The sequence below is a fragment of the Salminus brasiliensis genome, chromosome 11 (assembly GCF_030463535.1).
Source record: "Salminus brasiliensis chromosome 11, fSalBra1.hap2, whole genome shotgun sequence".
Lineage (NCBI taxonomy): Eukaryota > Metazoa > Chordata > Actinopteri > Characiformes > Bryconidae > Salminus > Salminus brasiliensis.
The window spans coordinates 7,199,629-7,213,580 of record NC_132888.1 but is presented as its reverse complement, the minus strand read 5'-3'; the positions used below and the strand labels follow the sequence as shown (position 1 = coordinate 7,213,580).

Genomic DNA, 13,952 nt, shown 5'->3' with positions numbered 1-13,952 from the left:
GCATAAGCATTGGCACCATGCTGCCTAATGCCAGGTGTGGGCTAGAGGGGTATAAAGCCCCCCAGCATTGAGCAGCTGTGGAGCAGTGGAAGAACTGTGTTCTGTGGAATGATGGATGGTGGTGCTCCATTCATTGAGATGAGGAGTTGGGGATGATGCGGTGGCGTGGTGATCGTCCAACATCCTGCCCTCACTTATGCTCTTTACAACAATGCTGCTCCAAAATCTAGTGAAGAGCCTGCTTCCCTGGACAGCAGAGACAGTTAGCAGCTGGTCAGTGCCGTTTCTGGCGAGCTAAGCATGGAGCATGGAGTGCTCTTCTACCTATTCCCTTCTCTATTCCCTGAAACAAGGCCAGGAAGATCATGAAGGACCTCAGCTATACCAACAATGGACTGTTTTCTCTGCTCTGAACCAGGACAGTAACTAAGACTACCCCACAGATACGCACATCATACACAGGACGATTTTCACAAAACATTAAACGCTAAATAAATAAAGTATTAGATTACTTAGTGCTGAGATGCACGGCATTATGTTGCACATTAATGTTTGCTCTGTCATGGTGTGTTAGGCCAGACATGATGGGATGGAGATGGAGATCTAAGCAAGTCCGAAAAGCATGAGCAGCAATGAAAGGGCAAAAACATGGGAGGAGTTGGGAGCTGAGCGGGCACTCGAGCAGCGCTCAATACATAGACAAGGAAAGCTGGACAAGCAGCAGCTAGACAAAACGGCAAGGCTGACCTAACCTGAGGTGTGAGTAACCGAGAAAACCTCCTGATGACCTAAACACACCTGCCACCAAAGAGGAACCGCAGGGCGTCCTGAAGGCTCCAATAGGTTCGATTCTTGGCACAGAATGGCGGTGTCGAGGCTCCTTAAGTACCCCCAGTCCCAGGTGTAACACATGAACCAAATGAACATGAATCGACACACTGAACCAGTGGAAGTCCTTATTTGGGCCTGTGGGTGGCGGCTCTGAAACGCCCCGGGGGGAGGGCGCGATACTGAGTGCCTGACATGCACACGCTACACTTTACACACATCTGTAAATAGAGTGTATATATTGTTATTCTCTTCTTCTATATAATTTTTTTTTATTATTTGACACTTTACCTTTACATTTTATACAGTCTATCCTTATTGTTTCACATAAGCAGGCAGTTGTCAAAGCATTTTACTGCTAGTTGTGCCATGCATGACAGTCAGTGGTGCATCAACACGATTCTGAAGCTGTTATTTTATATTATAAGATAAAAAAAGCTGCATAACGCAGCAGATATGCTCCCCAACAGAGCTACAGAATCCTGCAGTTTTCCTTAACAGCAATTACAAAGGTATTATTGATGGGTATTAAGACTTTAATGCTACAGAGAGTGATTCTTATGCTTCACTATTCAGTATCCAGAGCAATTATCAGAGCTGGATTAAAATATTAATTAACTGAGTCTTAGACTCAGATCAGTGGCCAGTGCTTTTTTGAATGTCACAGGCTTAAACAGTAAAGTGTGTGTGAATTAATATGGTTATAAATTCCCCCACATTGTAAAACAGGAAGGACACTGTTGTTGCAATGTTGGAAACTGTCATGGAGACAGAAGCCATGCATGAGCTGTGTAAAGTCCTTATGCCCAATGCCAAGCATTGACAGGAGGGTGCTCAAAGCTTGGGTGAGTTGGATCCAGAACTAATCGTCCAACATCAGACCCTGACCTCAGCCTTTAATGTTTTTGTGGCTGAATGCAGTCATATCCTTTGCAGCAATATTCCTATGTGTAGTCTAAAGCCTTCCCAGAACAGTAGAGGCTGTTGCTGCAGTAAAGAGGGGACAAACTGGATTTGGACCCTCCCTGATTTCAGAAGAGACACTGCATGAGCGGATGTCTACAGACATGGTGTCTTAAAAACGCTAAAACCTTTAAACCCAACCTGCGAACTTGCTTTATTGAGAAATTTGGTGATGCAATATCTCGCTCCCTCGTCCTTGGTGGATTGAGGATACGGTGAGGGTACCGCTGCTTCTGAAGTTGCGTTTGAAAGTGAAGGAGACTCCTGGATGTTTCTCTTTCCTCTCAACTCCAGCCGTCTGCATGTGGCTCAGAGACTCTGGGCTAGACTTCCCTGGGAAGACAGCAAGACAGTCTGCCTTCGAGCTGAAGGGCGTCTATGTCTGTGGCCTCTGGCAATGTGACTGTATAGACACACTCTGCTCTTCTTTTTTACCCTGGAGAGCAAAGGAATAAGAAAAATACAGAGTCAGAGAGACAGAGACAGAGAGAGAGAGACCTGGTTATGAAACACATTCCAGAAACGCATGCCTGGCATGTTTCATGCACATCAATAGCAGGTCTGTCCGTGACAGAGATTTTTTCTTAGTCAACTCAAAGGACTGAAAAATAGCCTAATCACAAGGGCTGCGTACTGACAAGAACCTGAATATGATGTGTATCCTGATACAAGGTTATGGTTCAATATGCTGTGGTATGTTGTGAGACTGTAAGCTAGACAATATCACAGAAAAACATACCATTGTATGCATAAAACCAGAACTGTAGGATCTGAAGACAGCACTGAAGCATAGCACTGGTATCTAGCGGCCAGGGTTTAACCACAAGACTAAATGTAAACTATTCATAAAAACCATCAATACAGTGGTTTTGAGATTTGCTACATTATATCATGATACTTCCATAAATTAATATTTCTTTAGACCCCTACTAATTCATTTAAGACTCCCAGCCTGCTCATAGTCATCCCACCGCTGCCAGGTGATTTTATGGAGAAGTGGTGGCTCAGTGGTTAGAGCGCCGGGCTATTGATAACAGGGTTGTGGGTTTGATTCCCGGGCTCAGCAAGTTGCCATGGTTGGGCCCTTGAGCAAGGCCCTTTACCCTCTCTGCTCCCCGGGCGCTGGAGTTGGCTGCTCACCGCTCTGGGTGTGTGTGTACTCACTGCCCCTAGTTCAGTAGTGTGTGTTTACTACTGGGTTAAATGCGGAGGACACATTTTGCTGTACAGTGACAAATACGTGCACCTCTACCTTTTTGTGTTTTTGTCTTTTTGCCCTCTGGCAGGTGCTTCAGGAGCCTCTGGACCAGGACAAGCAGATTAAGGATCAGCTTATTCCCCTGAGCTGTCTCTTTACTAAACTCTGTCCACCGTTAACCGTTTAACTTTCCCATTTAAGATGGAATGGAAATTCATGTAAGAAGCGAACACCTGCCTCGTACGTAGGGTAGCCTCCAATATGTGCTGTGCTCTTCACCTCCAACTCCCTGGTGATGCGAATCTTTGTCTTCTAGGCAATGCGAGGTACGCTTGTTTTGGGGCATGTTGGGTTCGGTTCAGCAGCTGGTTGAAGTCGGGGAGTGAATGACAGACATTTTTGTAAAAATCAGCAAAATTCAATGTGAAGGTTTTCAGATTTTACAGTGGCTCAGCAGTCTAATGCGAGACCACTGTGGCCCAGAGGTCGTAGGTTCGAGTCCCAGGCCATGCCGCTTTGCCATCGGTAGCTGGAGTGAGAGAGCACAATTGCCCATGCTCTCTCCGGGTGGGTAGATGGTGCTCTCTCTCCCCTTATCACTCTTAAGCTTTCCTCCGAGTGTGTCGGCTGCCCGGCAATGCCACATCGTCGGCAGTTCGAAGAGAGGCGGTGACTGGCTTCCTTACAGTCCTTATTGTCCTAGTGTCAGGAGTGCCGGGGAGCTAAAAATGTATGTATTATAACTTACTCAAACACAGTTGAAGCGTTAATCAGACGTTTCGGTAACATACCTCTAAAGGTGACTTCTGAGGGCCAGGTTCTGTGGTATCTGCTACCAAGACATTCGCAGCAGGTCCTTTAAGTCCTGTAAGTGGTGAGGTGGGACCTCCATGAGCATCAATGAGCCTTGATGTGCCCATGGTCCTGTCACCAGTTCACAGGTTGTTCTTTCTTGGAGCACTGTGAGTAGGTACTGACCACTTGATACCAGAGAAAAACCGACAAGATCAGCGTGATGTTCTGGAGATGTTCTGACCCAGTCATCTAGCCATCACAAAGTGGCTTATATGGCCTATTGTTCCTGCTTTTAATACCCACCACCTTCAAGAGCTGACTGTTCACTTGCTGCCTAATAGATCCACCCCCTGACAGATTCGCCACTGTAGATGAAGATTATCAATGTTTTTCAGTTCAGCTGTAAACGGTACTAATGTGACGGCTGATTGGTGTATACTTTGTGGTATTAGTGTGTCTTATGCTATTGGGATGCACCCCATGTGTCAAAGTTTCAACCTTGACTTCGTTTTTGAGGAACATCCATCAACATCATTTGATTTCATCAGTTTAAATATAATAATATCCACATGCTAAAGCTTCAATCCTGTTACAATATTACCCAGAGGAGGAAATATTGTAATGTTCTCCTATAAAAAGGACATTTTTTGGGGGGAAGAACAGTGTAATATTTTATCACTGTGTAATATTTTATCTTTCTCAAATACAGCCTCTATTTCCAGCAGGGTTTATGGGGAAAAGCCCATAAATGCGCTGCGTTTGTTACGTGGAGGAGAGCCGGTTCTGTTTGATATTTCATATTTGCTTTTACTACTTTGGGAAGTAGTTCTTTTAATGCAAATATATTCCGTTTTTTCAAAGTGATTAACATGCCAGCAGGAAACCACTTCCATGAAGCTCAATTTACCTGTCATATTTGCTCATTTGGATTCCTGAGGCGTCCTACATTGCACATAAGCCCCACGTCTGGCACCCATTCGAGCTGAAGTATGTTTAAGGTGATGCCTGCTCTGTTCGGTTTAGTAAAGGCCTATCTTTGATAAAGGTTAATGTGATCTGTCCTGGAAAATGTTTTTATTGCCACAATTTGGCCAGAAGAGTCCAGTCTCCTCCAAATTGCTATGAAAATGAAAAGTTCCATGGCTCTGCTCCGACTTATTGGAGCTGACATAAAGTGGATGATAATAGTGCCAGAGCCTGAGCCATGGATTGCTTTCATTGCCTATTTAGAGATAAGTAAGGTGAGGGTAGCATTACTGTTTATAGCTCATTATTCCAACAATGGGAGGATTGATAAAATCCACTGATGGATTACTAATTCAATTTGTGGTACTCTGTCTCCATATAGCCTACTTTCACCTTGTGGATTATTAAAACCCAAGGCTGGCAGTTTACTTTAAATGGAAATGGCAAATTTGAAGCAAAAAGATGTGGCAGTGGAGTTCTTGTGGGGCGTTTTGGGACATTTGATCACAGTGTTGTTTATTCTGAGGCCTGCCCGACTGTAGTTGGTCCACATGCTTTACTGGAGAGGGCCTTCAGCAGTGCTGAAGTTCTTTTTAAGTCTAGTTCTGACAGCATAGGTCAGCGCCTGGTCACTCTTTAACTGAATTACTGCAATGACTTCAGTCTCCAGTGATGGTAAAAACTCATTTTCTACCTGTTGAACCCCTTAAAAAGCCTATGGGTGGGTCGATGGGTTGAAAGTGTCATTTAAAACTTCTTTACCACAGAATTGGCCGAACAGTTTGTACAGAAGTGACTGTAGTTACTGAGGAACACACATTGCCAGGCTGTAGCAAGGCTGGAACATGGTTTGTGGTTGTTAAGCTATGCTGGTGGAAGGAGGCTTTTTTAACTTCTTATATATCTTCTCAATGCCTCCTATATTTGAACTAGTGTTGGAGACATGGTTGTTGGTTCTATCAGTTGTTTAAGTAAGAAGGAAGAAGCCTTTTTCACAATTTCCTAAAATTGTGGGATGTGTCAGTTGAGACTTTGTGTCATATTTCTGGTACTAAATAAAACTCTTGGGGGTATAATTCAGTCTGAGCCAGTGCTTTCAGTAAACACCGAATCACAGTTCTAGTTTAGTAGATTTCGCACTAACACAGACTTTATGCTCTCTTGTGTCAGTATTTAATTATTTGTTAAGATCTAAGCAACATATTGCCTTAATCCTTTTGGGTCGGTGAACACGCCGCCTCATCAAATGCAGTATTTCTCAATGTTTCTATATATATTTTTGAGATAAAGCAGCTGGTTAAAGTCAGGGAGTGGATGGTTACTAGTCATTTAGTGAATGATGGACATTTTTGTAAAAATCAGCAAAATTCAATGTGAAAGCGTTTTCAGATTTTACAGTGGCTCAGCAGTCTAATGCGCGACCACTGTGGCCCAGAGGTCGTTAGTTCGAATCCCGAGCCATGCCACTTTGCCATCGGTAGCTGGAGTCTGAGAGAGCAAAACTGCCCATGCTATCTCCGGGTGGGCAGATGGCGCTCTCTCCCCTTATCACTCTTAAGCTTTCCTCTGAGTGTGTCGGCTGCCCGGAAGTGCCACATCGGCGGCAGTTCGAAGAGAGGCAGTGACTGGCTTCCTTATGGTCCTTGTTGTCCTAGTGTCAGGAGTGCCGGGGAGCTGCAAATAGTCAATGTCTAAATAGTCAACAAGTCAATGTCTCAAATGTATGTATTATAGCTTACACAAACACAGTTGTAAGCACAGTAAGTAACATACCTCTAAAGATGACCTCTGAGGGATAATTCAGTCTGTGCCAGTGCTTTCAGTAAACACAGAATCACAGTTCTAGTTTAGTAGATTTTGCGCTAACACTGACTTTATGACAGTATTTAATTATTTGTTAAGATGTAAACAACATATTGCCTCATCAAACGCAGTATTTCCCAATGTTTCTATTAATATTTTTGAGATAAACATCTCTCGAATCTTTAAAGTCTATACTTTTAATGGCATCTTATTATGGGATCATACATGACTCACATTTGGAGTTACGAGGCAATGAAGAGGGCGTGAGAAACTAGTCGCACGCCCCTCACAGTTTCTAACCGGTGGATTTTTGTGCAAATTTCTAAAATCAGACTTCAATTTTCCAGGTTTAGGGCCAGATTATCTCTTTACCCAGTGCTGTAGGTCACATGGGGTCTCATTATAAAGGGAGCTAAGACTGAGCTTAACATTTTGATGTAAAACATGTGGGTATTATCTTAAATGTGAGTTTCTTTAAAGAGGAATTCAAGAAGACATGCAAAAATCGAGAAAATGCCCTGAGACTGTTAACTTGGTTAACTTGAATTTGGGTGGAGGGACATGCCTGAAGCTCCTCCTCTTCCAAATTGAACATGCTATAAATTCTCATCTTTAGTTTCCAGGTCCCATGCTGAAGTTTCCACACCACTCCTTTTAACTCAGTCATATCTCTCAGTCCTCGCTCCATGTATCAGAGGGGGGTCTGGCCTTCTAGCTCAAAGCAGTAGCTGCCTTAACTCCAGCCCAAAGTTCTCAGAGCTGCCTCCCTCTTACAGCGTCCTTCTACATTATCATTGCAACAGCAACGAACCTTCATAAGCCTAGTCATAACGTTTGTGTTGTCTATTTACCAAAATCTGTCTTTATGCATTAGAAATAAAGACTCTGTGGTTCGGTTTTAGAGTGCTATGTGTAAGTTCCCTCTGTTCTGATTGGCTGTCTTGCGCTGTACCTCATTCAAAAGGCAGAGTGGGCTGAAACACTCCTTATAATGCCAGCCTAAATGGGTGGAGCAAAACTGCTGTATGCTGATTAGATGGATATATGTTAAACCATTGTTTTTTGTGAATTCAAGACAGGCTGGTTTGAGTGGACTGTGGATCGGACCGTGTTAATCATTTGGGACTGTAACATGTGTCAGCCCCTCAGTATTGCGCCCGGAGCAATTTCCGAGCCGCCGCCCATAGGCCCAAATAAGGACTTCCTCCTCGTTTGGATCATGTTTGGTTCATTGTGTCGGTTCAGTGTCTTGTTTCATGTCCATGTGTTACCTGAGGCTGGGGGTACCCATGGAGCTTCGACGCTGAGGTCCTTGCCGAAAATGCTAATTTGGGACCTTGAGGTAGCCTTAGAGGTTCCTGATACAGCTCACGGAGCGTTTAGGCCAGCGCCGGCTCTTCATCCACGTTCTCAAGCAGGCCACCCGGCCATCCAAGGATTCAGCGAGGCGCTCGCTCTTGCTACCAAGATATACCCACGACTCTCGCTCCAGCTAGGCGACCCACTTCCACACAGCAGTTCCAGGTTGGGTCGGCCTAGCCGCTCTTGCCAAGTAGCTGGTCCCCCAGCTAAACCCCCGGTCTCAGTGTGTTTGTTTTCGCCCTCTGGTTTGTCACGTTTGTGTTGTGTTCACGGTTATGCCGGTAGCTGCGTCTTCATTTGCTTTGTTTTGCCCCTTTGTATGTTCTTGAGTTTGGTTAATGAACTACTTGCATTGGACCCATCTCTCTGTGGCCAGACACAGAGGGACCCATCCCTCTGTGTCTGGCCTAACCCGCCATGGCAACATGTTTGCAAACCTGCTCTTAAAAAATGCCAACTAACCCCTAAAACCCTGTAAAACTCTGTATGCAAGCCCACACTTCCGTACTTTTATAATTTATCTCACTTTCAAAGGACCTAAAATAGAACCCTGTGGCACGCCGGCACCAAATTTAGTAAACCACACAGCTATACAGTCGTTTTTGTTTTATTATTAATTACTGACTGATTAACCATGGGTTTAAGGGGTTAATGTGCTTTAATATGCTTATCAGTAACAGGAATCCACTTTACACTACATGTCCAAATATTTGTGGACACCCCTTCTAATGAATGCATTCAGCTACTTTAAGTAGCACCTGCTGCTGACACAGATGTGCAAAGTACAAGATAAGAGAAGTACTGCCAAAAGAATAGGACTCAGAATAGGCAGCAGATTAACTTAACATGAAGCTGTTGGCACCATGCTGCCTAATGCCAGGGGTGGGCTACAGAGGGGCTTAACCCCCCCCCCCTCCCACCCCCAGTATTGAGTTGTGGAGCAGTGGAAAAACTCTGTAATGATGGTTGGTGCTCCATCCAATACTTTTGTGAGTTTGAATTGGGGAGTTGAGGTGGGGTGGTGACCATCCATCATCCTGACCTCACGAACATCTTTCCTGTCCCTGAAAGCAATCAAATCCTCACAGCAATACTCCTCTAAAATCTAGTGGAACGTCTTCTTCCTTTGACAATAGAGACTCTGTAGTTACTCAACAAAAGCAGGAGAAACTCTTTTTTTTTTAATGCCCTTGATTTTGGAAGAAAGAATGAATGAGCAGGTGTCCCAATACTTTTGTCCATATATTGGCTAGCACTGTCTGTCTGGGTCTTCCGGAGCTTTGCTCTGTTCAGGAGCAGCTGAGGAAGACAGAGAGAGAGAGAATATAAACTTGATTTAAATCTATTCTGTTCTCATTACATTCAAGAATAAATTCACAGCCTGTGAGGTAGCAGATATCCTCTGACATCGATTTAAAATTCAGAGAAAATACCATCACCGCTTGCTCACTGCTGCCAGAGATGTGGTGCGAGAGCCTGCTTCTGGCATGCAGATATCTTCCTGTGCTCGTGGTGGGTTATTCTGGCTTCATTTCAGAGCATGGATCTGCTTTGCAGAGCTTATTTCGCCATCTGTCCTATGGCTATGTTTATTAATCAGCATTTTAAAGGTATTTGTACACATGCTTTTATAGATATTTGTCATTTCTGGGAGGCCCAATCATGGTTCCAGCTGACGAAGTCAAGGTGATAGTGCTGTATTAGTATGAGATAACATTAGCACCACTGACCGACAAAGTGAAGCACATGGCTTGTCCTCATCTACAGTGGCATCTGCCAAGGGTCGGGATTCATTAGGCACCAAGTGACCAGTCAGGAAAAATGGCATTTGGACAAGAACCAAGCTGTGAGATCTAAACGTCTGGGTCAGAACCAGAATCTCATGTAGGCTGTTTCGGGTATGCAGTGGTCAGCACCTACCGAAAGTGCTGAACCTGAGACATGAGACAGGGTCATGGGCACCTAAGGCTCACTGAGGCAATCCAAGGAGGCCCCACCTCACAACCTACAGGACTTAAAGGGTCTGCTGCTAACGTCAGCGTCAGACCAGCTGCCACCTACCAGTCCGACCAGCAGGCCTCCCACCCACCACCACCAATAGCAGACCAGCGGCACACCCTCCTACCACTGCTACCTGTTTAATGACCATGTTAAAACCTAAATGGACTCTTAACTATCTGCCACTATTAATAATATCACCACTATTAACCATCTGCTGTATCTGGTTTGGTCATTTTTATCAATAATTTATAAATAGTTCTGATCAGAGGAGGACGGGTCGGGTCCCCCTTGTGAGTCTGGGTTCTCCCAGGGTTTCTTCCTCCAGCTCTGAGGGAGGTTCTTTTATTAATTATAATTATGTAAAGCTGCTTTGTGACGACAACAGTTGCTATTAAATTAAACTTGACTTGACACAGGACGCCTTCAGGGGTCTCGTGGAGTCCATGCCTCGAATGGATCCCCACAAAGGGGGATCTCCTCAATATTAGGCAGGTGGTACTAATGTTTTGACGGTGGAAACATTTCTTTATTTTTTACCCAGTTGCATCAGAGGTAGCAGCTTTGTGATCTCGAGGAAAATGAAGCATCAGTTGTGTAAATGAGCCAGCAAATGCCAAGCAGTAGAAATCCAAATGTCATATTGAGAAATTTATTCTGTAAATCTTTTGGAATGCCAGACTTCCAAACATGGCCAGAAACGCTTCAGACGAGAGAAGATGCTTGCAGATGGCTGCTTTCCTGCTCTCCTGCTCTCCGGCTCAGTATGAAGATTAGAAAGGTGGCGGTACCGTCGTTCTGGGCTTGGTGTGGGGTATACTCTTAAAAATGAAGATGCTACAAAGGGTTCTTTGAGCCAAGCCATAGAACAGGGGTGGGGACCTTTAGTGGTTTACCTGCTCAAGCACAGCTGTTGCAGTAGTGATGCTAATGCCACAATGCTAATGCGCTACTGCAACATTAGCAGCAAAGTTAGCATGGCTTTTGTGGCATTTGCTGATAATGTTGCGGTAGAAATGCTAATGCCAGAAAAACCATGCTAACTTTGCTGCTAAAGTTGCGGTAGTGATGCTAATGCCAGAAAAACCATGCTAACTTTGCTGCTAATGTTGCGGTGGTGATGCCGATGCCACAAAAGCGATGCTAACTTTGCTGCTAAAGTTGCAGTAGTGATGCTAATGCCAGAAAAACCATGCTAACTTTGCTGCTAAAGTTGCAGTAGTGATGCTAATGCCAGAAAAACCATGCTAACTTTGCTGCTAAAGTTGCAGTAGTGATGCTAATGCCAGAAAAACCATGCTAACTTTGCTGCTAAAGTTGCGGTAGTGATGCTAATGCCAGAAAAGCCATGCTAATTTTGCTGCTAATGTTGCGGTGGTGATGCTGATGCCACAAAAGCGATGCTAACTTTGCTGCTAAAGTTGCGGTAGTGATGCTAATGCCAGAAAAACCATGCTAACTTTGCTGCTAAAGTTGCGGTAGTGATGCTAATGCCACAAAAGCGATGCTAACTTTGCTACTAATGTTGCGGTAGTGATGCTAATGCCACAAAAGCCATGCTAACTTTGCTACTAATGTTGCAGTAGCAATGCTAATGCCACAAAAGCGATGCTAACTTTGCTGCTAAAGTTGCGGTAGTGATGCTAATGCCAGAAAAGCCATGCTAATTTTGCTGCTAATGTTGCGGTGGTGATGCCGATGCCACAAAAGCGATGCTAACTTTGCTGCTAAAGTTGCGGTAGTGATGCTAATGCCAGAAAAACCATGCTAACTTTGCTGCTAAAGTTGCGGTAGTGATGCTAATGCCAGAAAAACCATGCTAACTTTGCTGCTAATGTTGCGGTGGTGATGCCGATGCCACAAAAGCGATGCTAACTTTGCTGCTAAAGTTGCGGTAGTGATGCTAATGCCAGAAAAACCATGCTAACTTTGCTGCTAAAGTTGCGGTAGTGATGCTAATGCCAGAAAAACCATGCTAACTTTGCTGCTAATGTTGCGGTGGTGATGCCGATGCCACAAAAGCGATGCTAACTTTGCTGCTAAAGTTGCGGTAGTGATGCTAATGCCAGAAAAACCATGCTAACTTTGCTGCTAAAGTTGCGGTAGTGATGCTAATGCCACAAAAGCGATGCTAACTTTGCTACTAATGTTGCGGTAGTGATGCTAATGCCACAAAAGCCATGCTAACTTTGCTACTAATGTTGCAGTAGCAATGCTAATGCCACAAAAGCGATGCTAACTTTGCTGCTAAAGTTGCGGTAGTGATGCTAATGCCAGAAAAGCCATGCTAATTTTGCTGCTAATGTTGCGGTGGTGATGCTGATGCCACAAAAGCCATGCTAACTTTGCTACTAATGTTGCAGTAGCAATGCTAATGCCAGAAAAACCATGCTAACTTTGCTGCTAAAGTTGCGGTAGTGATGCTAATGCCAGAAAAGCCATGCTAATTTTGCTGCTAATGTTGCGGTGGTGATGCTGATGCCACAAAAGCCATGCTAACTTTGCTGCTAAAGTTGCGGTGGTGATGCTGATGCCACAAAAGCGATGCTAACTTTGCTGCTAAAGTTGCGGTAGTGATGTTAATGCCAGAAAAACCATGCTAACTTTGCTGCTAAAGTTGCGGTAGTGATGCTAATGCCAGAAAAACCATGCTAACTTTGCTACTAATGTTGCAGTAGCAATGCTAATGCCAGAAAAACCATGCTAACTTTGCTGCTAAAGTTGCGGTAGTGATGCTAATGCCAGAAAAGCCATGCTAATTTTGCTGCTAATGTTGCGGTGGTGATGCTGATGCCACAAAAGCCATGCTAACTTTGCTGCTAAAGTTGCGGTGGTGATGCTGATGCCACAAAAGCGATGCTAACTTTGCTGCTAAAGTTGCGGTAGTGATGTTAATGCCAGAAAAACCATGCTAACTTTGCTGCTAAAGTTGCGGTAGCAATGCTAATGCCAGAAAAACCATGCTAACTTTGCTGCTAAAGTTGCGGTAGTGATGCTAATGCCAGAAAAGCCATGCTAATTTTGCTGCTAATGTTGCGGTGGTGATGCTGATGCCACAAAAGCCATGCTAACTTTGCTGCTAAAGTTGCGGTGGTGATGCTGATGCCACAAAAGCGATGCTAACTTTGCTGCTAAAGTTGCGGTAGTGATGTTAATGCCAGAAAAACCATGCTAACTTTGCTGCTAAAGTTGCGGTAGTGATGCTAATGCCAGAAAAACCATGCTAACTTTGCTGCTAATGTTGCGGTGGTGATGCCGATGCCACAAAAGCGATGCTAACTTTGCTGCTAAAGTTGCGGTAGTGATGCTAATGCCAGAAAAACCATGCTAACTTTGCTGCTAAAGTTGCGGTAGTGATGCTAATGCCAGAAAAACCATGCTAACTTTGCTGCTAATGTTGCGGTGGTGATGCCGATGCCACAAAAGCGATGCTAACTTTGCTGCTAAAGTTGCGGTAGTGATGCTAATGCCAGAAAAACCATGCTAACTTTGCTGCTAAAGTTGCGGTAGTGATGCTAATGCCACAAAAGCGATGCTAACTTTGCTACTAATGTTGCGGTAGTGATGCTAATGCCACAAAAGCCATGCTAACTTTGCTACTAATGTTGCAGTAGCAATGCTAATGCCACAAAAGCGATGCTAACTTTGCTGCTAAAGTTGCGGTAGTGATGCTAATGCCAGAAAAGCCATGCTAATTTTGCTGCTAATGTTGCGGTGGTGATGCTGATGCCACAAAAGCCATGCTAACTTTGCTACTAATGTTGCAGTAGCAATGCTAATGCCAGAAAAACCATGCTAACTTTGCTGCTAAAGTTGCGGTAGTGATGCTAATGCCAGAAAAGCCATGCTAATTTTGCTGCTAATGTTGCGGTGGTGATGCTGATGCCACAAAAGCCATGCTAACTTTGCTGCTAAAGTTGCGGTGGTGATGCTGATGCCACAAAAGCGATGCTAACTTTGCTGCTAAAGTTGCGGTAGTGATGCTAATGCCAGAAAAGCCATGCTAATTTTGCTGCTAATGTTGCGGTGGTGATGCTGA

At 44.3% G+C, this 13,952-nt stretch overlaps 1 protein-coding gene across 3 annotated transcripts in view; it reads left to right on the top strand.

Moving 5' to 3' along the window:
• Positions 1-13,952, top strand: part of nbeab (neurobeachin b) — a 464,498-nt gene that overhangs the window by 35,354 nt on the left and 415,192 nt on the right. The gene's annotated exons all lie outside the window — the stretch shown is intronic.